Source organism: Oryctolagus cuniculus, chromosome 4 (genome assembly GCF_051225735.1).
Source record: "Oryctolagus cuniculus isolate XC-2025 breed Fujian yellow rabbit chromosome 4, ASM5122573v1, whole genome shotgun sequence".
NCBI classification, from domain to species: Eukaryota; Metazoa; Chordata; class Mammalia; order Lagomorpha; family Leporidae; genus Oryctolagus; species Oryctolagus cuniculus.
In genome coordinates, this window is record NC_142870.1 from 64,314,085 (window position 1) to 64,330,839 (window position 16,755).

At 39.6% G+C, this 16,755-nt stretch overlaps 1 pseudogene; it reads right to left on the reverse strand.

Annotated features, from left to right (window-relative positions):
- Positions 1–10,250: 10,250 nt before the first annotated feature.
- Positions 10,251–11,544, reverse strand: LOC100353944 (dnaJ homolog subfamily A member 1 pseudogene; annotated as a pseudogene).
- Between the last annotated feature and the right edge of the window lie 5,211 nt (positions 11,545–16,755).

Here is a 16,755-nt window from a genome sequence, read left to right on the forward strand (position 1 = left end):
GAAATGAAAATTACAAACCAGTATCTCTCATAGAAGGATTTGCAAAATTCTCAACCTTTTTCTCTTTCCCTTTAAACAGATTTTATAAAGAAGTTTCAGATTCACAGGAATATTGAGTGGTACATACAGATAATGAATTACCCTTCTTTCCTATGTCTCCTGTCAGCACACATTTGCAGCTTCCCCCTATCAATATCCCCCACCAGAGTGGTACATTTGTCACAATGGTCGAGCTTATGTTGACAGATTGTTATCACCTGAAGTCTGTAGTTCACATTAAGTTCACTTTGGTGGTGTACATCCATTGGGTTTGGCAAATATATAATGACATATATGTGCCATTTTGTAAGATCATAACAATTCCACATCCCTAAAAACCTTGTGTGTTCTGCCTATTTGTTCTTCTCTCCCCTACCTCTAGTGACCACTAATCTTATTACTGTCCTTGTAATTTTACCTTTTCTGTAATGATATATAGTTGGGCTCACATGTTATGCAGCCTTGTCAGACTGGCTCCTTTCACTTTATAGTATATTTAAGGCTCCTTCTTATCTTTTCTATTCATTGATATTTCGTTTCTCTTTATTACTAAGCAGTATTCTATTGTCTGGGAGTACCAGACTTTATTCACATGCTAAAGTGTCGCTCCCCCTCTTCGTGGAGGAGCAACACTGAACCCTGCGCTGTTCTTTCGTCTGCTCGGCCCTCCCCGGGTTTGCTGCTGGTTCTTCCCGGGTTGGCTACTATCCCTTCCACCTCCGTGGAAGGGCAGTTCCCCCTGGCCGCATTCCCCACTTCCGCAGGGGAGCGGCACACCGCCGGCCGGCTCTCTCGGGGGCTGCACAGGTGTTCCTTCAGATGTTCCCCATAGATGTTCCTGGTGCATGCTGTCTCTCTCCTCCTTTATAGTCCTCCTCCGCCAATCCTAACTCGGCTGCCCACACGCCGAGTACGCTGCTCTCCTCCAATCAGTAGCAAGTCCTACAGTTTATTGGTTGAATTGGAGGCAGCTGTGCGGAAGCTGTTTACTTCTCTCCCAGCGCCATATTGTGGGAGAGCAGATGCATAGAATAAGTCTTAATTCCAGTAACTCAGTCTAGTCCGGTTTGCTCCCCACAGATCCCCCTTTCTTTTTATTTTTTGCGTTGATACGCGCCTGTCTTCGGTGTCCCGCGGCACACACTCTGCTCTACTTGCTAGAGTTGCCACAGGCTCTTACAAGTCCTATCAATCAGGCAAACCGAATCCGGGTCCTCTCTTCGCCATGTTGTGAGGAGGTTTTTAGGCGCTGATGCGTGCCTGTGTTCGGTGCCCTGCAGCGCATGCTCTGCTCTGCCTGCAGGGGACTTACAAGACCTATCAGGCAAACCGAATCCAAGCCTTCTCATTGCCTTATTGTGGGGGAGACTTATTAGTGTTGGTTCGTGCCTATCTTCGGTGACCTGCAGCTCATACTCTGGTCGAGCTGCTTGCTGGCGCTTACCGCCTTAATCAGGCAGACCGAATCCAAGCCTTCTAATTGCGGTATTGTGGGGAAGCCTTACTGATGTTAATTCGTGCCTGTCTTCGGTGACCTGCGGCGCATAAGCTGCTAGCCGCCGCAGGTGCTCATCGTGCTCATCGCCTCACTTAATCAGGCAGACCGAATCCAAGCTCTCACAGTGCAGTGTTGTAGGGAGGCCTTTCTATTTCTCTATTTCTCTATCTCCGGGCATTCCTATTTCTCCCATTTTACTTCTATCTTCCAGCATTCCTATTTCTCTCATCTTACTTCTAAACTTCTGTTTCTCTTATCCCCGCAGCTTCCCGGCGCCTCGCCCTGCCGGCAGCTTCATGGCTCCGCGCGGCTTCCCGGCGCCTCGCCCCGCCGGCGGGTTCCCGGCTCTGCGCGCACACTCCGCGGTCTCCACGCACTTCGCGCCCGCACCACGGCCTCGCGCCAGCGTTCCCTATCTATTCACGCCCCGTGCTCTCTCTGCACGCGGCGGCTTCCGCGAATGTTTCCGCCACCACCGGCATTCAGTCCAAGTTCCCCGGACTAACCTGGCGAATTTCAACCTGGCGGCCCACGTCTCTGCCTCTGGTTCCGGATCTTCGCCTCTTGCTCCCCGGGGTGACTTGAAGAATTCCAAGGTGGCTTATGTCTCTGCCTTGGCCTGCACTCGCGGCTTCATCCTCCCTAACATTTTTCTCTACCCGGTATGTTTCCTTAAGTTTTCTTCCAACAATATTCCTCTCATTTCTCCTGGCTTCTCCCCACAGTCCGTATCCAAGTCTAAGTTTCTTATAGGTTTCACTTTCACTTTCAACCTGCAGTCCGTATCTAAGTCTAAGTTTCTTCTTGCTTTCACTTTAAATCCTAACTTCTTTCCCACAGTCCATATCCGAGTCCAAGCCTCCTCCAGGTTTCACTTTCGCTTTCAATCTCCTAGCTTCCCCGCCATAGTCCGCATCCGAGTCTATGAAAGCTTTCACTTTCGCTTTCAATCCTAACTTCTTTCCCACAGTCCATATCCAAGTCTATGCCTAGGCTTTCAATAGCTTCTTCCGGCACCTTTCTCGTCCGGCTTTCCCCTAGGCTCTTCGCTAGTCTCTCTCTCCGGTATTTTCCTGCTTCTTCCCGTTTCTTCCCTCCTAAGTTTGCTATCCGTCCTAGGTTTCCTATCCGAGTCACGGCACCATTATGTCGCTCCCCCTCTTCGTGGAGGAACGACACTAAGCCCTGCCTAGGCTTCATATCCGAGTCACGGCACCATTATGTCGCTCCCCCTCTTCGTGGAGGAGCAACACTGAACCCTGCGCTGTTCTTTCGTCTGCTCGGCCCTCCCCGGGTTTGCTGCTGGTTCTTCCCGGGTTGGCTACTATCCCTTCCACCTCCGTGGAAGGGCAGTTCCCCCTGGCCGCATTCCCCACTTCCGCAGGGGAGCGGCACACCGCCGGCCGGCTCTCTCGGGGGCTGCACAGGTGTTCCTTCAGATGTTCCCCATAGATGTTCCTGGTGCATGCTGTCTCTCTCCTCCTTTATAGTCCTCCTCCGCCAATCCTAACTCGGCTGCCCACACGCCGAGTACGCTGCTCTCCTCCAATCAGTAGCAAGTCCTACAGTTTATTGGTTGAATTGGAGGCAGCTGTGCGGAAGCTGTTTACTTCTCTCCCAGCGCCATATTGTGGGAGAGCAGATGCATAGAATAAGTCTTAATTCCAGTAACTCAGTCTAGTCCGGTTTGCTCCCCACACTAAAGGACATTTTGGTTGCTTCTATATTCTGGAATTATGAACAAACCTGCTATAAATATCTGCAGATTTTTGTGTGAAGGTAAGTTTTCAGTTCCTCTGGGAAAACATAAAGGAGTGAGATTGCTGGATCATTTGGTAAGAGTGTGTTTAATTCTGTGAAAAATTACCGAAGTGTCTTCCAAAGTGCCTGTAGCAATAATGAAAGGGAGTTCTTGTCACCCCATATCTTTGTCATGATTTGTTGTGGGCATTATTTGTATTTTGACTATTTTAATAAATGTATATTGGCATTTCCTTTTAATTTGCATTTTCCTAATGACATGATGTGCAGCTTCTTTTCATATATTTATTTGCAATCTGTATAACTTATTGCTATGTCTCTTCAGATACTATAACTATTTTTATTCAGGGTTTATGTTGAATTTTAAGAATCTTCGTATATTTCAGATAAACAGTCCTTAATCAAATATGTCTTCAGAATATATGTTATCTCTGTCTGTGACTTTTTTTCTCATTCTTTTGACATTATCTTTCACAGAGCACACACTTTAAAATTTAATGAAGTTAAATGCATCAATTATTTATTTAATGGATTGTGCTTTTGAGGTTGTGTCTTTAAAAGTCATCTCCACACCAAAGATCACCCAGAATTTCTCCCAAATTATCATCTAGGGTTTTCATATTTCGCATTTTAAATTTGGGTCTATGATATATTTTGAGGGTTTTTTTGTGAAGGATGTGTCTACATTTTTTTTTTTTTGGCATGGAGATGTCTAGTTATTCTAGTACCAGTTTTTTAAGACTTGAACATTTTAACAAATTGAATTCTAATGCATATATAAAAAGGATTGTGCCTCATAATCAAATGAGGCTTATACCAGGAATACAATGTTAAGTTAGTACTTTAAAATCTATCAGTATAATTTATTATATTAACAGTCTAAAAAATACCTTAACATATACAGAAAAAACATTTAGCAAATGTCTACATCAATTCTTGATAAAACACTCAACAAACTAGAAATGGAATAATTTACTCAATTTTCTAATGGTTATCAAATAAAAAAACTACAACTAACATTTAGTGATAAAAACTGAATTCTTTTTGACTATGTTCAGAAACAAGGCAAAGAGATATACTCAACCTTGTATTGAAAGTTTTAAGCAGTGAAATAAATTTAAAAAGAAATATAAGATATGAATTTGGGGAGGAGGATTTTTTTAGTTTTATTTACTTTTGACACAATTATATGTATTTATAGAGTACAATGTGGTTTTTTAAAGATTTACTCATTTGTTTGAGAGGCAGAGTTACAGACAGGGAGAGACAGAGAGAAAGTTCCTCCACCTGATGGTTCCCTCCCCAAATAGCCGCAGTGGCCGCAGCTGGGCTGATCAGGAGCCAGGAACCTCCTCCAGGTCTCTCACGTGAGCACAGGGACCCAAGCACTCCGGCCATCCTCTGCCTACCTTACCAGGCCACAGCAGATGCTGGATTGGAAGAGAAGCAACTGGGACATGAACTGGTACTCATATGGGATGCTGGCACTGCATTGTGTCTTTCCTAACTGCTCATCTTCAACCATGCCCCTCTCCAGCCTCTGGTAACTACTGTTCTACTCTCAACATTTATGAAAAAAATTTTTTTAGATTCCACATATGAGTAAGATCATGCAGTAATTCTCTTTCTGTACCTAGTTTACTTCAACTAACAAAATTCTCTGCATTCATTCATGTTGTTGTAAGCATGGGGTTTCATAGCTTTTATGGCTGAATAATATTCCAGTCTGTATATGTACTACATATCCTTTGTCCTTCCATCTGTGATGAACATTTAGGTTGATTCTATATCTTAGACATTCTAAATGGTGATAAACATGTGAGTGTAGATGTGTCTTAAACATACCGTTATAATTTTCTTTGGATATATACCCAATGAGACATCATATGGTAGCTCTACTTTAAAATTTTTAAGGATATTAAATAATTTTGTGCCAATAATTTGCCAATTTTATGCCAACAATTTTGGCAATTTATATGAAATGCACATATTTTGTCAAAAACATGAAGTCAGAAAACTAACTCAGAAAGGGAAAAAATGAATAATACCATAAGTATTTAAAAAATTAATTTTTGAAATCTTCCCACAGAGATGACAGAAGGCCTAAACTGCTTCACCTGTGACATGTACTAAACATTTGAAGAAGAAATAATAACACCATAATATATTCTTTCAGGAAATAAGGGAAGATCATACTTTCCAACTTACTTTGGCAGACTAACTTTGATATCAAAACCAAATGACTAAAATAAAAAATTAGGGTCCAGAGCTGTGGTGTAGATGGTAAAGCTGCCCCCTGCAGTTCTGGCATCCCATGTGGGCGCTGGTACAAGTCCTGGCTGATCCACTTCTGATCCAGCTCTCTGCTATGGCCTGGGAAAGCAGTAGAAGATGGCCCAAGTCCTTGGAACCCTATACTCACATGGTAGACCTGGAGGAGGCTCCTGACTGCTGGCTTCAGATTGGCCCAGCTCCAACCATGCAGGCATTTGGGGAGTGAACCAGCAGATGAAAGTTTCTCTCTCTGTCTCTCTCTGTCTCCCTCTCTTTCTCTCTGCCTCTGCCTCTCTGTAACTCTGCCTTTCAAATAAATAAAAAAATATTTTTTTAAAAAATTACATAACTATGGCCTTGATTAATACAACTGAAAAAGTACTTAGAAAACTCAAATCCAGAAAAAAGTAAAAATAAAATGAGTCATTTGATTTTTCTTCTTTTGTGCATCTGCACTACTGTTGGGACTCATACTTTTGTGTGTTATCACAATTTTGTCTCTAACGTAGGACTCCCTCAAACGTTTATTGTAGGGCCAATCTGGTAGTCCTGAATTCCTTCATTTTTTGCTTATAATGGAAGATCCTTTATTTCTCCTTTATTTCTGAAGGATAGCCTTACTGAATATTCTAATCTTGGCTGGCAATTTTTCTTCAGTTCTTTGAATACTTCTTACCATTCTCTCCTGGACTGTAATGCTACTTCTGAGAAGTCTAATGGAGATTCCCATATAAATGATCTGAAACATTTCTCGTGCTGTTTTTAGAATTCCATTTGTGTTGTTTTCTTACAGATTGACAAATATGCCTCTTAGAGGACCCTTTTCAATCAAATCTATTAGAAGAACTTTGGATTTCTGGACCTGGATGTGCACATATTTCCCAAGGTTTGGAAATTAGCCACTGTATTTTATAAAAAAGATTATTGAATGCCTTCCTCCTTCTCTTCTCCTTCTGGAGCCCCAATCATGAGAATTCCTGCTTGCTAAATTTTGTCTCATACGTCTTGAAGGCTCTCTTCATTGTTTTTAATTTTCCTTTCTTTTTTGTCTGAATGGGTCATTTCGAAAAGTCAGAAGGGTTTTCTTCTGCTTACTCAATTCTATTGGTGAAGCTCTCAGCTGTATTTTCATTTCATCTATTGATTTCTTTTTTTTAAAACTTTTATTTAATGAATATAAATTTCCAAAGTACAGCTTATGGATTACAATGGCTTCCCCCCCATAACCTCCCTCCCACCCACAACCCTCCCCTTTCCCACTCCCTCTCCCCTTTCATTCACATCAAGATTTATTTTCGTTTCTCTTTATATACAGAAGATCAGTTTAGCATACATTAAGTAAAGATTTCAACAGTTTGCTCCCACACAGAAGCATAAAGTGAAAAATACTGTTTGAGTACTAGTTATAGCATTAAATCTCAATGTACAGAACACTAAGGACAAAGATCCTACATGAGGAGTAAGTGCACAGTGACTCCTGTTGTTGACTTAACAATTTGACAGTCTTGTTTATGGCCTCAGTAATCACCCTAGGCTCTTGTCATGAGCTGCCAAGGCTATGATAGCCCCCTGAGTTCACTGACTCTGATCATATTTAGACAAGGCCATGGTCAAAGTGGAAGTTCTCTCCTCCCTTCAGAGAAAGGTACCTCCTTCTTTGATGACGCATTCTTTCCACTGGGATCTCACTCGCGGAGATCTTTCCTTTAGGTTTTTTTTTTTTTTTTCCCCAGAGTGTCTTGGCTTTCCATGCCTGAAATACTCTCATGGGCTTTTCAGTCTGATCTGCATGCCTTAAGGGCTGATTCTGAGGCCAGAGTGCTATTTAGGACATCTGCCATTCTATGGGTCTTCTGTGTATCTCACTTCCTATGTTGGATCGTTCTCTCCCTTTTTTATTCTATCAGCTAGTATTTGCAGACACTTCTTGTTTATGTGATCCCTTTGGTTCTTAGTCCTATCATTATGATCAATTGTGAACAGAAAGTGATCACTGGGACTAGTGAGATGGCATTGGTACATGCCACCTTGATGGGATTGAATTGGAATCCCCTGGTATGTTTCTAACTCTACCGTTTGAGGTAAGTCAGCTTGAGCATGTCCCGAATTGCACATCTCTTCCCTCTCTTATTCCCACTCTTATATTTAACAGCGATCACTTTTCAGTTAAGTTTCAGCACTTAAGAAGAATTGTGTATTGATTACAGTATTCAACCAAAAGTATTAAGTAGAACAAACAAAAAAAATACTAAGAGGGATAACATATTAAGTTGCTCATCAACAGTCAGGGTGAGGGCTGATCAAGTCACCGCTTCTCATAGTGTTCATTTCACTTTAACAGGTTTCCTTTTTGGTGCTCAGTTAGTTGTCACCTATCAAAGAGGACAAGTGGTATTTGTCCCTTTGGGATTGGCTTATTTCACTCAGCATAATGTTTTCCAAATTCCTAACAGGGATCACTTTTCATATAAAATTTAAACACCTAAGAATAATTGTGTGTCAATTACAGAGTTCAACCAATGTTACTAGAACAAAAAAAAATACTAAAATGGATAAAGTATTACATTGTACATCAACCGTCAGGACAAGAGCTGATCAAGTCACTGTTTCTCATAGTGTCCATTTCATTTCAACAGGTTTCCCTATTGGGGCACCACTGGGAACAGATGTTCAGCTGCTTCCCAGGACACTAGTTGTGCAGGGTATCAAGATTGCTTGGTGCATAAAGATCTTGGGAGTGGAGACTACGTGAGCTCTGCTATCTCTCCAGGGCAATGTAGAGGTTGTTGAAATGGGAACACATTATGCTGGGTTCTTTAGTTATAAATGTCTCAGATATTTGTGGCATGAGTGAGAACTGCCAGGGGCCTCTTGCTTAACCCTTCTCCACTGAGTAAAGTCCCTCTTGGATCAGGGTTAGTATTGAGAGATGGAGCTGCAGATGCTGTGTATTTACTTCCCTTTTTGTAAGGTCATTATGTGAGTCTATACTCACTTTTCTACCCCACCTAAACAGTTGGAGTCTTCACCTGTGCCATGCTGCCCACAGCTGAGAGACGTGTGCTAAAGGCCAGCTAGCAAATGTAGTTCAGCAGCTCAGACTACTGGTACTGGCCTGTGGGACAGGGGCCACAGGGCTCTCCTTGGCACTGAGTTTCATAGTGGTGGACCCAGTGCTAAGGCCTGGACTAAATTCTCTCTACTTTCCCCAAGCAGGAGTCATCTCTCCTCACATTGCTGCTTGGAGTTGAGGGAGAGGTAATACAGGTACTTTTCTTCTGACCTACTTCAATGTGTCCTTTCTTATTTTTTTTTTTTTTACTAAAACTAGATACTATGGCTTCTCACCTGGATTCTCCCATTATTGTAAAGGTAGAGTGATGCTTGGACAGGTGTTCAAATTGGTGTCTCTGTGTTGAGACCATTGGTTTAGACTCTTACTTAGTTGCCATCTTGCTCTATTGCCAACACCCACTTTTTGAAAGGTAGAAGTAAAATCCTCTTTATCCATAGTTGGATTTATGGTTTTTGTAGAAAATCTGCAAATATACTATGTTTAGCAGGTATATGGATACTAGATCATTATATGAAAATCTGTATTTTATATAATAGCAATGAACAATCAGAAATTGAAATTAAAAAGCAGTATGCTTCAAATAGTATTAAAAATATATGAATTGTCTGACAATAAATATAAAAATAGTTGTATAATATCTATACACTAAAAACTACATTTTTTCCTTTGTTAATCAGTATATTAAGGAGACACTCATGCATTTCAAGAATTGCTTAAATTCTGATATCCAGATTTAAGCATGTGAACATTTATCACTTTTAAACATACAATTGAAGTTGTTTATTATAATTTACTGTCAACATTAAATTACAGTTGCTTTGGAGCATAAGACAAATGGTTCAAAGTAGGCCTGTATTTTTAATGAACACCTTCCTGTATTATACACATAAATTATTTTCCCACATAAAGATCTATTTAAGTTCTAAATTATACAGCTTTAGAAGTCACAACCTGGGACCTTATATGGGCCAAAGGGGGAAAAAATGTAACCATGGTTGGTTAACGTATTCCCATATATGTGTATGTATGTGTGTGTGTGGGGGGGGGTGGAATGCAAATCTAGAAGTGCAACCCCTCAGGAAGCAGCATAATACAAAACATTATTTAAGAAGTAATTTCTCTTACTGGTACCACATGCTAATTATATATCATGTCATCTTCAAGTAAGATATGAGGCAACAGAATAATTACAGAAGCATCACAATGAATCCCATTTAATGCAAATAACTAGACAGGTCAGCACTTCTCCACAAGTTAACGTTTTTCTGCCTGAAAGTTAAATTTCATAAGCTACCAATTTTAGCTCCATAAGCTTAAAAGTTAATGGTCATACACTGAAGTCAATACATGCACCTAGCATTTTAGTCTAAGCTTGTCAATGTAGACAGCTGAAATCATCATATATAGAGGGCAAAGTTAGGACTTTCATATTTGCCTTTATTCTGCATATAACTTTTAAAACACTACAATAGTTGAACATTAAAACAAAAACAATAGCAAATAGTAAGCATATTATGGATATAGTCCTTCATTCATTCATCCTCTGCTGCATATAAAATCCAGCAGTGACTTCTATCTACTGGCTCCATTTAGACATTTACACTAATGACAGTCATCCTCTCCATACGCCTCTCGATTGCTGGGGTGTTGCCTTTCCTGATTTACATCAAAGTCTACCAGGTTCTACCTGACCCATTTCACCAGGCGCTTCCGCTTCCTTCTTCCCAGCAAGTTTTTCCAATAAAGAGCATTTATCAGGAAAAAGAAAGTCATTCTCAGGGAGGTTACCTTAAATTCAGTGATTAGGTGATGCTTCTCATTCAGCACATTCTTGATATCTCCATGCTTGACACGGATGAAAGGTGACAACTATGGTTCAGTTGTTAAGAGTGGATATTGGCTTTTGGAAGCAACACATATAGCTTCAACCGATCGTGTCCATAATCATAAAAGGGTCTTTGACTAATAAAAACAGCATGGTCCGCCCAGATCCGATGCAATGGTAATACCTCCTGGTTCCAGTGCAGGTTCTTGGTCTCCTTCACCATAGAATGTTATCTTCTGGCCACCTTTCATGTCTTTGTCAATATGAACTTCAGGAATTTTCTTCTCTTGAACTATTTTTCTTCCATTGCTGTTTCTGCATCTACTTTCAGGACTGATCCATTCACCCATTCATGGTGGCCCTGCAAACAGACTGAATTTCCTGAACCATTCCAGGTCCTATCATGAATCCTTATTTGCATTTAAGGTACTCAGCAACTGAGACAGCTTTTTAATTCTCCTTTCTTACCACCTTGACCTTCTCATTGGTATCAAATTATATACTTTTGCAGAGCCAGTTCTCTTATAACACCATTATAAGTCTTCTAAGGTTACTGAGGGCTGATATACAGTTTTACTTCTCCATTCTTTCTCATCCTTCCTCGTCCTCCAAGAAACATTATTGAAGCTGTGCATGGGGGAATCAAAATCACTACCTGCTCTACCCTCGTTAATTGCTTGTTCTTTGTCATATAATTCCCTTTTCTTTGCATCAGAGAGAACTTCCTAAACTTGAAAAATCTGTTTAAGCTTGTGTCCTTCATTTGGATTCTTATCAGAGTGGTACTTCAAGGCTAGTTTCCTATAAGCCTTTTTCAATTCTTTTTAAGTGGCTTTGGGATTGACCACCAAAACATCATAGTAAGTGATTTCTTTAATCATTTTCTATAGCAAGTGAGTGGGCTGAGGCTGGTATGTGGCAGCGGGTGGGGCCTACTGTGCTCACACTATTTGTGAAGCTATACTAATCAAGACAGGTAGTATGTCTAGATGGAAAAATATATCAATGACTGGGGAATGAAAGTCCAGAAATGAATATGTGGATGATGTATTTTGGGCAATAGTGAAAGGAATTCAGTGGGTAAGTGTATTAACAATTGCTGGATCAATTGGATATGCATTTAAAATACATTTTGGTCTATATCTTGTACGTGAATTAGATGAGGATATTTCAAAAAATTCACAGAAAAAATGAAATTAAAAGATTAGTTCATTTTAGTGCAAAGAAACTTGAAATAGGCCGACGCCATGGCTCACTAGGCTAATCCTCCGCCTGTGGCGCCGGCACACCGGGTTCTAGTCCCATTTGGGACGCTGGATTCTGTCACAGTTGCTCCTCTTCCAGTCCCGCTCTCTGCTGTGGCCCGGGAAGGTAGTCCTTGGGCCCTGAACCCACATAGGAGACCAGGAGGAGGCACCTGTCTCCTGGCTTTGGATTGGCGCATAGCGGCCATTTGGGGGGTGAACCAATGGAAGGAAGACCTTTAGCTCTGTCTCTCTCTCTTACTGTCTAACTCTGCCTGTCAAAATAAATAAATAAATAAATAATAATAATAAATAAATAAACTTGAAATAAATGTACAGTTTTCTTCAAAGTGCACATCATATGCATGGATTTCATAAATTTTTTCTGCCAAAATTATCTTTTAATTTCATTTTCCTCAAACCTTAAGTCTTTTCATAGATCTGTAAATTTAAAGCTGTAAAAATTATAGAAGTTAGGTTAGGTTCTTCTTAGATACAATACCAAGAAATCCACAGAGAAATTAATAAATTGACTTCTTCTGAAATAAAAACACTGCTCTTCAAAGATAAGTCATGAACTAAGAGAAAATTTAGAAAATCAAATACATCACATTTATTCCATATGTATATAAAACACTCAAAATGTAATGATAGAAGAACAAACACCTCAATGGAAAATATGGGAACCAATTTGAATAGACACTTCAACAAAGTTATATATATATTTCAAATAAGAACATGAAAAGACTCAACATCATTAGGGAAATGCAAATTAAAACTACAATGAGATTCTATAATACATTTATTAGAATGTCTAAAATTAAAAAGACTAACCATATCACACATGGGGCATATGGAATTCTCATATACTGCTTTTAGGAATACAAAAAGCCATGTTGGCAAACAATTCTAGAGTTTCTTAAAATGTTAAAAATATGCCATCCATATGACCCATCCATTCCATTCCTAAATATTACCCCAAAAGTAAAGAAAGCACATAACCATAAGTTAAGTTGTGACTTGAAATGCTTATGTCCCATGTGAGTCCTTTGGTTTAAGTCCTAGTTAAGTTTCCAATCCAGCTTCCTGCTAATGTGTCCTTGGGAGGTTGTAGGTTGTGGCTCAAGTATCTGGTTCCCTGTCAATCACATTGGGTGAGCCAGATTGAATTCCAACCTTTGGCCTGACTTGACTGTTGCAGGCATTTGGGAAGTGAAACAGCAGATAGATCTCTTTCCCTTTTTCTCTCTTTCTCCCTATCTATCTATCTATCTATCTATCTATTTGACTTCCAAATAAATAATTTTTGCATAGCTATAAAGCTACTAAAGGCTTATACATGAATGCTCATAGAAGAATTATAAGCTCAAATGGAAATAATCTGAATATCCCTTAATACGTAAACACATAAATACCAAAAGTATGAAATTTTGGTATATGCAGCATGTGGATGAATCTCAAAATCATTATATTTATCAAACAAATGCTAGGCAAAAAGGAATATATACTATATAATTCTAGAAAATGGACTTACCTATATTGACAGAGAAAATAGTGGTTGCCTGGAGATGAGGAGCATACAAGGAAGTAGAGGAAGGAGTTATTACAAAGAAGTGTACCAGTCCTTAAAAGACAAATACTATATATTCTCCTTGATCTGTGGTAACTAGTAGAGCACCTAAAAGGTAATCTATAGAAGTGAAATTGATACCTTGAGATGCCAGGACTTTGAACAGCCCTTCTCTTGACTATTGAGGAACTTTTTTTTTTTTTTTTAGTACTATTTGTTTAACTCTGTAATTAATGTAGGGTTAAACTATGTGTATAAAGTTAATTGAAAATAGATCTTAGTAAAAAATAAGAACGGGTATAGGAGAGGAAGGAGGAAGAAGGGTGGGAGTGAGGGTGGGAGGGGAGGGTAGGATGGGAAGAATCACTATGTACCTAAATTTATATTTATGAAATACATGAAGTTTGTATGCCTTAAATAAAAGATTTCTGGGAAAAAATTAAAAAATACATTTTCCAAAATAAAAAAATAAATAAACCATCCTGCATCCCCGCAAAAAAATGCATATCATGAAGTAACTATGCATGAATTTCAAATTTGTTTGCATCAAAATAAACTTATCTTTGAATTAAAAAAAGTATGAAGAAACTTAGGAAGGAGGGGTAACAGGCATTCATAATCTTCATTGTGTTGATTTCAGGAGTATATACATATGCAACACTTAGCATATCATTTGCTTTAAGTAGATGTAGTTTATTGAATGTCAATAATACCCCCAATAAAGTTGTTTTAAAAATGAGCACTAAATTTCACATAGAAGGATGATCGCTATATCTTAAAGTTATATTACTCAAACAGAGCAAGGACACAAAGACAAATTCCTATCCAGGACTATCACCTGGTTGGTTTTGGTCTTTAAATTTCTACTAATTCTATTCTGAAGCAGCTTTGAGTGTGAATATTTCCCCACAGTCTGTTCTCATGATATTCACAAAATGATCCTGGAAAGAATAATCACCTTAATACTATCACTCCTGAAACTGCTGACATTTGAAAACACAAAACCAAAAAAACCCTAATATTTCCTGGGAGGCACAGAGAGGGGCATTTGTTCACATGGATGTGAGGGTAATATAATAGAACTTTGGCTTTGTCATTAAAGAACACCACTTAGAAGCTACATAATCTTGGGCAAAACACTACCTTTCTAAGTCTTAGTTTTCTCATTTTAAAAATACTTAACATTTCTTACTTGACAGTGTTGTCTTCAAATGTAACAGAATAACTGACATAAAGAAGGAACACAGTAGTAATACTTCTCTCCTTTTTGCTGTTGTTTAAAGTGTTTCCTTTAAGCCTCTGTGCAAATTCCCCTGTCAAGACTGCAGATGAAGCCTCAGGTAAAACCTGTAAAAGGGGTTCTAAGTTGATGAGTCTCAACTTTCGCTACACATTAGCTTCACCTGAGGAGACTGAGTTCTCAATCCCAGAGATTTTGATTTGAGTCAATGGCACAGCTTCTCAAAAGATGTTAATATGGAACCAAGGCTATGAAACACTGCTTTAATGCCACTCATATTTTACTGTACATTAAACCACTGGGGATCTTGTTAAAATTCAGATTCTGATTCAGCAGGTCTCAGTTGAGTACTGATACGTCCCCAGCTAATGCTGACACTGTCTGTCTTGAGTTGACATTGAGTAGAATACCTAAACCATAGGGAGCATCCGGATCACCTAAGGATCTTTTTGAGGCTGAGGATTCCTGGGTCCTGACCCTTAAATGGGAACCTAGCCCCTGAACTCCGTTGGTACACTAGGAGGGTGAGTCTGATACACTTCTTTTAGGGAGAAATATGGATCTAGCCTGACATTTTACATGGGTGGACATTGTATCCCCAAGAGACTGGGTGACCTTTTCCTCATGTAAGTTTCTCCCTTGGAAAGTTCATTAATGAACAAAATGAATTTTCAGTGGGAACATTTTCTGCTTTGTAGGTCCCAGTATTGATTGGGGATAGCAATCTGCAGAGTATCATATAATGGTTTCATTTGCACACAACTCAGAACCTGGTAGTAGAGCAGCCTGTGTGATAAATGGGGTCTCAGGTTCTACTTGAAGCATTATCACATCATATATCAGTTTTATGTCAAATGAACTGATGGTTTTATGGCCTTTCCATTCAATTTGATAGGCCCCTTGTCACAGGCTCTTTTTAATATGGCTAGAGGGCATTTTTGGTGGTGATGACAAAGTGATTTATAAAATCCAGTTCATGCATCAGCCACACATATGTAAATCAGAAACATTTCTTTCTGCAAAAAATTGTCATTGTCATCCTGTGATAAATAGGTGCATATTCAACGAGAGGAATTAAGACACAGATGTGAATACACATTTCTATATACCACTGGACCAAGCAATTAGCATATCACCAAGAACATAGTCCTGTTGGGCAGGAGACTCCCAGAGGACCCATTGGTTCAGTGCCAACTTGACCCTCAAGAGGGACAAGGTGGCTGGGTACTCAGTGACAATACAAGAGCATCAGCCTGGAGTGTGGAGAAGAAAGGGAGTGCTTAAAGAAAGGAAGTGCTTTTTCATCTCTATGTTCCAGAACTTTTACATCACTTATTCTTCACCTCATATAGTACCCAAAACTATCTGCAAGGTGGGAATTATTGTCCAAATTTTAACTAAAGAAATCTAATGTGAAGACACCGAAGACTTAAATGTAGGACAGTTTGACTCCAATGTTAATTTTCTTTCTGTCGAGGACAGCATAAGTGAATCATGTATCTGTGATGCTAGCTTTGCTGAGACCAGACTGAAGAGCTCAGAAACTGTAGCCATCATCTGCTTCCTGGGCCAAGCTTCGAGTCTATAGTGACGTGACATCACAAAGGCTACTACTGCAGTTGGAAAGGGTAAAGAGAAAAATTAAACAAAAACTCTCTTTCATTGACTTGGGAAATCAAAGTGTCAAATATTACTTTCTTACTAGTTTGTATGAAATAAAATCATGGGTAAGTTTTAAAACTTCCTCTATATGATTGGCAACAGAAATAGGATAAATCTGACAAAAAGATGATATTCTATGACCTACTGGCGTTTTGAATATGCCTGGAGTCAACTATGCTTTAAAAAATTACTCATTTCTAAATGTGATTCACCATTATGTAGGGATATACTATCTAAGCATTCTTAATTAAGATTCTAAGACTACTGACAATAATGTTCAAATACCAAATATTTTCTAAAATGTATGTTGTTTTTTTTTTGTTTTGTTTTTTTGTTTTTTTTTTTTTTGTTTTGTTTTTTTGACAGGCAGAGTGGACAGTGAGAGAGAGAGACAGAAAGAAAGGTCTTCCTTTTGCCGTTGGTTCACGCTCCAGTGGCCGCCATGGCCGGCGCGCTGTGGCTGGCGCAAGGCGCTGATTCGAAGGCAGGAGCCAGGCGCTTCTCCTGGTCTCCCATGGGGTGCAGGGCCCAAGCACTTGGGCCATCCTCCACTGCACTCCCGGACC